This window comes from Petaurus breviceps, unplaced genomic scaffold (assembly GCF_028583685.1).
Source record: "Petaurus breviceps papuanus isolate PSGF00001 unplaced genomic scaffold, PetGlider_PUasm1.0 90845, whole genome shotgun sequence".
Classification (NCBI taxonomy): domain Eukaryota; kingdom Metazoa; phylum Chordata; class Mammalia; order Diprotodontia; family Petauridae; genus Petaurus; species Petaurus breviceps.
This window is the reverse complement of record NW_027187359.1, coordinates 11574365-11582759: the sequence shown is the minus strand read 5'-3', so window position 1 is coordinate 11582759 and position 8395 is coordinate 11574365. Positions and strand designations below refer to the sequence as shown.

At 39.6% G+C, this 8395-nt stretch overlaps 1 protein-coding gene across 1 annotated transcript in view; it reads right to left on the bottom strand.

Moving 5' to 3' along the window:
- LOC138149270 (ferritin heavy chain-like) overlaps positions 1–138 on the bottom strand; it is a 996-nt gene extending 858 nt beyond the window's left edge. The window contains exon 1 of the mRNA XM_069072291.1: positions 46–138. The gene's annotated coding sequence lies outside the window, so the exon portion shown is untranslated. The remainder of the gene's footprint in view (positions 1–45) is intronic.
- Between the last annotated feature and the right edge of the window lie 8257 nt (positions 139–8395).

Sequence of the window (8395 nt, the reverse complement as noted above, 5' to 3'; positions counted from 1 at the left end):
TATTTGTAATCTCTATAGGCATTGTGAATATGGCATTGCTGATACATGGTAGGACGGAAGAAGTGTTGGTTAGTGGAGGTGAAGGTGGAGAGGTGGCTAAGGGCGGCTCCGGCAGGGAATCGAGCAGCGGGTTCCGTTCAAGCAGTTGAAGCAGGAAACCGCAGCGACTCCCCTTCCCTGCGCTTCTGGCCTCAGATCCTTTTTATTGTGGATACTATACATCATCTAAAACAATCTAAAAAGATATTTTTTGCAGGCTGTTACCCACTATTGACCCATAATCACGTTTCCAGTCATTTTTCAGTTGTGTCTGACTCTTTGTGACTCCATTTGGGGTTTTTATGGCAGAGATACTGGAGTGGTTTACCCCTTCTCTAGCTCATTTTACAGATGAGGAAACTGAGGCAAACAGGATTGAGTGACTTGCCCAGGGTCATTCAACTAGTAAGTGTCTGAGGCCAGATTTGAACTCAGGGAGTTGAGTCTTCCTGATTCCAGGGCTGCTACTCTATCCACTGCACCACCTAGCTGCCCTATAATTCCCTTAAAGTCTGCCAAAAATCCTAGCTCTTTTCCATTGGAGTTGTTTGTCTAATCATACTTCCATGTCATACACACACACACACACACACACACACAGACACACAGGAGAGATTGATTCCTTAACCCCTACTATAGAACTTTACATTTATCTCTATCGACCTATTTTACATTTGTGCCCATTAAATTTCACCATTAGACCCTCTTAGCCCTCTGGCAATATTTAGTCTATACTTTCCATTCACCCTTAATTTTCTCCCTATTATATAAACCCTACTCCTATTCCTTATTAAACCATAAACTCCTTGAGAGTTCAGATGTGTCCTCATCTTTTTTTTTTTTAAACTCTCCCTCCACAAGGCTTATCACAGCCGAGGCTCAGTAAATGTTTGTTGAGCTGAATTGAATAAGCAGATGACTCAATGTTAAGAACACAGTCTTGTTTGTCTATTCCATCGGTATCCTTTGATGAGATAAGATGCTTAGAAATCAGAATTTCCAGGGGGGCCAGGCTGTTGGGAGTCCGTAATTATCTATGGTGATAAATGAAAAAAAAAATAATGACTCATTCCTGGTTTGTAAATGAAGCTTCTGCCTGGGTGTGCAGTAGGGAGAGTGAGTGGGTAAAGGACAGCAGGCGCAGAATCCTGCCTGGCTCCACTTGAGCTGAAATGTACGAGACTTGGAATTATCAGTTGCCTTTTATAGACCAGAAATGAGATGCTGGCGGCCCTCAAAGGAGCCTGATGCCTTAACATTCGAGATGCTGAGGGGGCTTGGCAGCTTAGAGTCAGATAACAGCAGCTTGGGTGTGTGTCTACTTAATGCTCTCTTTGCATCTGATGTATTTTGCCAGAAGATGGGAGGGAGGGGGTGAGAAAGTGGCTGGTGGATTTCGGCAGCCAGGGCATTTTTGAGGGGATGACACCAAAAGTAAGAAGTAATTAGGAAAACTGGGGAGGGGGTAGAGAATGGGAGTTTTGTTTTCAACTGGCTTATCTCAGCCAGCTCTAAAATACAAACACAATGGGGAGTGAGAGTCACTCTATAGTTATAGTATCTTACCTTTATATACCTTTCTATCTTTGTCCAAACAGACAAAGCCTGAAATAGTATAAACACATTTTACAAAATCATGCAAGCTGCAGACAGATGTGAACATGGCCTTGTTTAGTCGGTCCTGGGCTGCATTCCCAGAACAAGGGGCAACCCCTTAGGACTTGTAGAGACTGTGAAATTTTAGAGCTGAAAGAGACCTTTCAAATCATCCGGTCCCATCCTTCACTTCATGGCCAGTCAGTCAATCAGCATTTATTAAATGTCTGCTATGTGCCAGGTACTAGGGTAAATGCGGGAATTCACAGATGAGAAAACTGGGGACCAGAGGGTTTAAGGGGGGACCACTTTTTGCCTTTCTTTGTATCCCCAGTGCTTAGCACAAAGGACAGAATGTAGTAAATGCTTAATAAATGATTGTGAACGGAGTGATTGACCTATAGTCATAAAGCTAGTAAGTGGAGGAGTTGGGACTTGTTCAATGTGCTTTTCACTATACCATATTCAAGGTCAAACAAATAGTAAGGTGCAGAGTAAGGGTTCAAGTTTAGGCCTCCTGAATCTAAGCCAGTGCTGGAAATCCATTATACCAACTTCTAAGAAGTGATTAAGGACCCCTTCTACCCACTGCCCCCCCACCCCAAAAAAAATAAAACCTAAAAGGGACAGAGTAGATAACAAGGAAAGGGAGAGTAGCATTGTTTATTACCTATTTAGACATATCATTTCACTCAGTAGACATAGACTCAGGGAACTTGTGATTTTAAGAGTTAGTGCTGGTTGAAAATATCAAAATCCCTTTCCTGGGATACATTCGTGGATGATATATCCATAACAGGCTCTAAAACAAAGCCGGGGAGGTTTGTTAGTTGTCCCCAACATTTTCAAGTCGTATGTCATAGAAGGAACTATGGTCTTCAACTAACTGCTCCTTAGTGCCCTTATCAGAAACATAGAGTTTGATCGGAGTATCTTTCTGTGTCATATGGCATTTTATGTTCTGATATTGGCCGTGTAATTTCTCAAGGTCAGATATCATGCTGTGTATATTTTATAGGCCATCTAGTATGTAAGTGGATATCTGATAATACTACTAATCCACATTTTTAGAATGTGTTAAGATTTACAAAACACTTTCCTTCCAACAACCCCCATGAAGTATAGTATTTTTCACATTTTATAGATGAGAAAACTGAGGTCAGAGAAACAAAAAAAAATGGGCATGAATGAATGAAAAAGCATTTATTAGGCACTCACTATGTGCCAGGAACTACCAAAAATCTGGGGATACAAATTTAAGTAAGACAGTCCTTTTCCTCAAGAAACTTACATTATTGTAGGGGAAGACAAGACACACAGAGAGCAGTGTCCAAGAAGAAGTGTTTTGAACAAAGAAGTCACAAGGATGATGAATTGAGTCATGGCTTGTTAACCTGTCATTTGCAGGAATGGTAGTGTTTTAATTACTACTCCCAGAGCTAGAGTTGGAAAGCTAAAAGGTGGTAACGTGAAAGTAGGGTAAATCAAGACAGTATGGTATAAAGGTGTCTAGGAAGTATCGTGGTGAATTTGGCTTGGGATAGAAATGGCAAATTTTTGCTAATAAGAAGCCTACTTTTGAAGAATTTCAACAATTAGGCATATTTTTTTGAAGGGAGGGGCATCCAGACCTGTGCTTTCATTGGTCTAGTTGTCTGCTGGTAAAGAAACTCTTACCATTGATGCAGACCCAAAACTGCTCTGCAATTTATACTCTTGGAGAATTAAAATTAAGTGGCTTGCTTAGGGTCATAAGACCAGTAGGTGTCAGAGTTAGAACTTGAACTTGGGTTTTTCTGACTCTAAGGCTGTCCTTACATACCATATTCCCTCTCCTACAGTTAGAATGATCAGTTGCAAAAACAGTGTGTTGTGTCAGACAATTTAAGAAAACAAGTATCTTTCTGTCTGTTCCATTTCTGGTAAAAGTTGAGAATAGGGTATGAAGAACTAGTAGTCAGTGACCTGTTTCTCATCTCAAATAGATTGGATGTTCCTATAAAATACATTGCTAACCCCCCCCCCCCAATCTCTTGGAATCATCAGGTCAAAAGGATATCCTGAAGTTATCTGAGTCATTCTCCAGTCTCAGGGCATGATGCTACTTAAACTATCCAAGTAGATGTTAACTTTTGTTTGTTCCCTTACATGGGAATGGACTATAATTTAGTGAAGCTGCAGTTTGGTACCACTATAACTGTCTTAATTTTAGTGTAGTTGATCTGTGCAAATATGAATATGGCAGCAACAATGAGATAATTGATGGATAGTCTATAGTTCAAAAATTGGTGAGGGGAGACATGAACAGTTCTCCCATTCTTTTATACCAAGAGACCCTGACTTTTGCTTGGTTAAGAAGTACTAAGTTCCCAAAAGTCTTGTTTTCACTGGTTTGGGGTATTGATGGTAGAGTTCTTGAATCATTGAAATGAAGGACTGTAATGCTAAGAGTACTCTCTACCCAATAAGAATTTCTTCAAACTGTCTAGAGGTAGGTGGAGAAAGGGAATTGGAAGTAGTAGCCAGCCTGGAGATCTACCAAGTATTTTCAGGGTCTATAGATGAAGTCATGACCTATGGAATTTTTATCATATATAAAAAAAGACCAACTGGGGAGGATGGGAAGGAATAAATCTCTAAAGGCAACAATGTTTTCAATAAAGCTAGAAATAGGGGAACTTATCACATATAAAGCTATACAAGGAGGCATGTTCAATGATTTAAAATCCTGGTAGGGAAGGCAGAAGAAGAGAAATATTTGTCCCACATCACTGTGGATGCTTTCTGAATATTATGCCTACCAAATAAAAGGTCAGTCACCACTAGGGTTTGCTTATGTTTTTCCTATCTCCTTTCTGAAATAAAAAGTCTATCCACAAAGCTTGCTTACAGTTTCCAAGTATGCAGCATGATTTGGTAGCCCCTTTGTTTAAACAATCAGGCACAAGTCTCATACTTTTTGCAGATGTCTGTTGACATTTTGAGCAGATAAAATGTATTTCCTATTATTTTTATAATAATATTTCCTACTAGCTCAGGTTTCTTTTTTCAACCCAAGTGTCTGAAATCATTGTGTGTTGCTGTCATGGCCAAAGATTGAATTGCTTTGGGTAGAACCAATTGCTTCCTGGTACCATTAGTGGAATTAGTTGCCAATATATCATTCTATTGCATAGCTCCAACTCCTGCCATTGTATCAATAAACCAATCCACCTATCAGTCAGGTAACAAGCATTTAATGAGTGCTTACTTTGTGAGTATTAGCTCTATCTCCCAGTAGGTTTCCATAAAGGACACATATATTGTCACAGTGTCTAAATATTGGTCTCCAACTTACAGCCTACAGTATTCTGCTTATACATTGAGCTGACTGGAGTTGGTCCCAATCAATCGTGACATATCAGAGATGTTTACTAAATTGGAATGCACCAAAACTGTGGTTGTCCACTTTCCTGATTGCAGGCACAATTTAACCATTTTAGCTCATACCAGTTTAATTATGAGTAGTTCTTCTTACTCAGGTTACAGAGGTCTTAGCTCTGCACAGACAGAAGCAATATCTTTTATTCTCTGTACGATTGGAATATAATCAAGAAGGTAGGATACTACTTCTTCAATCCTCCCACTCACTAATGCATGAGGTCTTAAAAGTCCAAGTGGAAAGGACCCTAGGATCAGTGAATAGAATATGGCTTCATATCTTGTAGTAGGGCTGCCTCCACTTCTGGACTCCATTGATATTTCCTGCTGCCAGTTTATTTGATGACCAATAAAATATTCTCCTGAGTATCCACAGCATGTATGTGGCCAGTCCATTGAAGTGGTAACAAAAGATGACTCATCTCTGTGCCAGTACTATACTTGTATAAGGCTACTTTGGACACTTTTTCTTCCCAGGAGGAATGGCTGTGCCCACTAGGTGATCTCCCAGTAGACCTGCCTTGACATTATGAAATGTAGTTTTCTTGATCCTGGGTAGCCTCCATTGGACTTCAGTGACACAAAACAAGAAAGATGTAGAATATTTCACAGTCATTTTCTTTCATATTAGTGTCTCCTTACTGCTTATAGATTACTCCTTCGCTTGATAAATGGTACCATTTCTGAGTAGTTGGAGGAAAAGAGGGTAGCTGTTCCTTTCAATTAAGCAACCATGGTTGAGTCTATTGAAAGACATCCTACCCAAGCCCTCTGTGAAGTTGAGCCAACATGTTGTAGGCCATATGCTGAACAGATACCATACCTCTCACGGTGACCTTCTGAAATGGTTCCTCCATTTTTAACACAGTCAGTCCTTAGCATGTACAGAGGGGTAATTAGGAACTTTACATAGATATCATTGACACTCTGCATTACCAAATTGTATTCCAAGTGCCTGTAGACATCAAATAATATAACCTCAGAACATTGTATTTACATATCAGCTACACTAGTATACTATCATAGGGCAGCTAGGTGGTGCAGTGGATAGAGCGCCAAGCCTACAGTCAGGAAGACTCATCTTCCTGAGTTCAAATCTGACCTCAGCTATTCACTGCCTGTGTGACCCTGGGCAAATCACTTAACCCTGTTTGCTTCCATTCTTTATCTGTAAAATGAACTGGAGAAGGAAATAGGAAACCCCTCCAGTGTCTTTGCCAAGAAAACCCCAAATAGAGTCACAAGGAGTCAGACATGACTGAGAAACAACAGGCGTCATAAGCAGATCCCTTTGGGCTCTCCAATGATTATCTCTGCCTTTCTGACTCAGTCTTATAATGCTCTGTAGCCCATCCGTGGAATTCTCCAGCAAGGATTCATTTGATGGATACAATCTTCCCTGAAGAAGACTAGAGTTTTCCATATTGAATCACCCATGATAGGGCTGACATGTCAATAGCCTATACTCCATCCTTTTAGACCTTTCACATATGGAGCTATTGGCATTGATGCTACCACTGCATCAGGATCTGCTGCTATTGAGCCATAATGCCTCGGATGAAGTTCTGCCTACTCATTCTGTGCCCAGTTTTTCCCTTTTCAAAAAAGGTTTAAGGCTTTTTTTTTTTTTTACTAATTCCCAGCCATTAAAATCATAAGGAAGTTGGCTAATTAATTCCCAAGTAATCCTGTGAAGTTGATTGGGCATGTAAAGTTGTTTGAGGCTGAGGTGCTTGCTAGTAACAAATACACAAGGATAGACTTTCATGTATAAAATTTCAATATATAAAGAATATCAGGGGAATTAGGGTGGTATCCCTTGGTGCAGCATTTTACTAAAGGATATGTGCTCCAGTGGCAGTGTTAGTAGGAAGAAACCCATGTGCAAGTCCTGGTAAAGTCTTTACAGAGAAAATATGGTAACACCATCCTTCCTTCTCGAGTCATGGCTAACTTTGCCTCAACAGCTTATTTCTTACTTGGCTTGGTGGTAAATTTATAGTCATATTATTAATTATTTGTGGTTCTATTTTTATAGTTGTATTATTAATTATAGTTATAGTGTTAACTAAACTTTATAAACTCTCTTGTCTATGGGAACTTTTGCTGGTTTGGAAATACAATCTTCATATACCTCTATTGTGATTCTGACTTCTGAATGAAGTCACTATTTGACCTTGGGAATACAATCTTCATGTACCTCTATTGTGATTTTGACTTATGAATGGAATCACTGTTTGACTTTTACCTCCCTTTCACCTGAACCTCCACCCAGATCTAAGGCTTCCCCAAATCTCTGGCTACACTAGTATTGACCAGATAATGAGGATTAGTAACTAGCAGCTTTTGTTTTAAATATAAAGGAATAAAATTATAGCAATTAAAGGACAGTGAGAAAAAGAGAAGAGGAATACTTCATTTGCATAGGAAGTGGCCAGTTCTTATGCTAACTGGAGAGCAGAAATTGGTTTCTTCTGTTAACTGCTTCCCTGTCTTGGGAAAGAGTAAAACATAAATGCAGAAGAGTTGGGCAATTAACTAACAGGAGTTGTTTCTTTCCTTGGCCTGGAAGAGAGGAAAAGGAAAATGTTCCAGAGGGGTGATTATATGATTTTACCAGCCATCATTCTCAGTTCTTGTCTCTCCCAGCACAGTTATAAAAACAACCCTATTAGTAGCAGCCTATCAGAGTCTCAGAAGGAAAAAAAAAAAAGGCAGAATTTGCTCAGAGGCTTGGCACTCTGTTCAACCCAGGTCTGTCCACATGTCCCCAAAATGGAGAAAGAACTCTCAAACACTTCTCTGGTTTTTCTCTCATAGACATCTCCAAAAACCGAGTACTAGAATTCCAGGTTAAAAACATCACCAACTGGTGAACTCTGGGATAGCATTTGCTTTAGTATCTTGTCTCCATAGCAACACAGGCACTATAGTCCAATTAATTCTTTGGGAGTGCTAGAGTATATCATTGTTTCAAGAAGTGTACAAAATATCATAATTTTTTCTTCATTCTTGTATGGCCGACATTTTACTTCCTCCCAGTGTTCTTCTCGTCATGGGATAAAAACTGTACGAAATTATCATCAGCCAGTCAAAATGCAATCGCACAAGCAGTTGTCCTTGGTAAATGGTTGATTCACACGAAAGAATACCAAGCATCTAACACCTGAACATCCATGCTAGCCACAGAATCTATTGTTTAACTATAATGTACTTCCACATTTCAGCAATGTGTATATTTTAGTATACTTTATACAATAGTCATTTTGCTGTAACTGATATGACCAAAAAGTACACACACACACACACACACACACACACACACACACACACACACACA